Raw genomic sequence first — 2,402 nt, 5'->3', positions numbered from 1 at the left:
TGTTTATAGCTACGGTATAATATTGTTGGAGATGATCACAAGGAAGAAACCTACCGATGACATGTTTGTAGGAGAATTGACTTTGAGGCAATGGATAAACACATCACTTCCTAACAAAATAATGGAGGTCATGGATGACGGTTTAATGAGAACAAAAAATGGACGAAATGCAACTGTCATGCAAAGTATTCTTTCATCCATCATGGAATTAGGTTTAAAGTGTTTTGAAGAGTTACCAGATGAAAGAGTCGATATCAAAGATGTGCTTACCAAGCTTAAAAAAATCCAATTGAAGCTTTTTGAAAACAAAAATGAGTGTCTCTGATATATTTTTTCTGGGTTTTATAGGGTTTGTATTTTAATTTCTTACCGTACTTACAAGTGGCACGCTTTATGTTTGTATGACTTTCCCTATTTAAATAAATACTTTGGCATTTTCTAACATCTTCCTCCCGATTCATTTCTCTTCTTTTTTCCTCCTTACTCTTACGAGAACTATGCAATGACGAAAGGATAATTAAAGCAACACTCAAGGCAGGACATATAAATTCAATTTTCAAATAAGTGAAGGATAATTATAACCATTCAAAAAACTAAAACTAAAGAGTAAAGAGGGAGAGGTTGGTTTTCTTTTCTCTAATCAGAACAAATAAGTGAAGCTTATGCTTTTACTCAAGGCCTGCCTTACAAATTTTTCCTTTATAAATTCACTAAAATTTTCAGGAGCAAGTAAAATCCCCGTTAAGTATCATTAAATTATACTTTTTCTATCAACTTATGTTTTTAAAGTATTAGAGCGGACATTCTGAATTCAAACAAGAAGTACCTATATATTCATAATTGAGGTATAGAAATTGTTGTGCATCAATATTAGAATGTCTAATGATTTTTTACTCGGAGAACTAATTAATTAATGGTTGTGGGTAGAACCAATAAGGCATACTTTCAAAGAAGCGATTTGTTACCGAGCCATCTTCTTTGAAATAACAAAAGGATGTTTAAACACTCAAAGTTTGATAAGTGGAGATTTAATAGCTATGTATTAAAATATTAGCTTAGATGATTAAATTTATATTTTTCTATTAACTAAAATAGATAACACAGACTACCACTCAAATTCTTCTTGAATACCCAAAATTATTGTAATCCCCATGCAAGATGTAATTAATCCAATTTCCGGGCTTAGTTTATACATTATTTAATTTGCCACCGAAATGCACTGCTGATGATCAACATGGTGATGAATGGCACTGCTGCCCATTCTGTAATTTGTCAAATCTTGCACCATTCTCGACAAATGCTTCAGAAAATGCAACTCTGTAATCCAATTTCTAGGCTTAGGACTTGGGAGGCCAGGTAAATACTTATATACCAATTACATTTTATAAAAGAAAAAATCGCTCTTAACTAGTAATAAAAATAAAAATGAATATTGATCAAAGGAATTTACAACAACCTATTATTTGGGTTCACTACAAAAAACATATTTTTTGCTGACCCATGATTACTGACGTGTCAGGTCATCTGACACGTCAGTAAATCTTGCTGACGGGGCTTTCCTGACGTGTTTCGGTCGTGAAGAATGTGGGTGTCAGGAAATGGGAATTCCTGACGTGTCGAAATTGACACGTCAGGAATTACTGACGTGCTAAATTTTCACACGTGAGTAAATCTTCTGACGTGTGAAAATTGACACGTCAGGAAATTCCTCACGTGTCAAAAACTGACACGTCAGGAAATTCCTCACGTGTCAAAAACTGACACGTCAAGAATTTCCTGACGTGTCAAAAACTGACACGTCAATAGTTTCCTGACGTGTCAATTTTCACGTCAAGAATTTCCTGACGTCAATAAATCTTGACGTGTCAAATTGACACGTCAAGAATTTCCTGACGTCAATAAATCTTGACGTGTCAAATTGACACGTCAATAAATCTTGACGTGTCAGTATTTGACACGTCAGTAAATAATCAGCCAATTATTTATTAATTTTAAAATGATGTCACATTTAAATTTGGTTCAAATTTACTGACGTGCCAAAGTGACACGTCAGTAAATACTGACGTGTTGTTTTCAACACGTCAGTAAATATTGACGTGTACCTTTTAACACGTCAGTAAATAATTTATTGACGTGCTACTTTTAACACGTCAGCATTTACTGACGTGCCAAAAAAATGTTACTGTTTGACACGTGAAGAAATGAGCTTTTTTTTGTAGTGGTTCTAGTAATTTGTGAACCATAATATTATATCCAAAACATAAGATTTAAAATATGTCAAAACCAGGAAGAGAAGATATATAATGTCCCAAGAATCCTCCACTGCAGATAAATAAACAGTTGTCTACCTTCAATAACACATTGCTGTGTGGAGAATGCGTTTTTTCATCGATTTGCGAGAT

This window comes from Corylus avellana, chromosome ca9 (assembly GCF_901000735.1).
Source record: "Corylus avellana chromosome ca9, CavTom2PMs-1.0".
Classification (NCBI taxonomy): domain Eukaryota; kingdom Viridiplantae; phylum Streptophyta; class Magnoliopsida; order Fagales; family Betulaceae; genus Corylus; species Corylus avellana.
The sequence above is the reverse complement of the archived record's forward strand: the minus strand, read 5'-3'. Positions refer to the sequence as shown.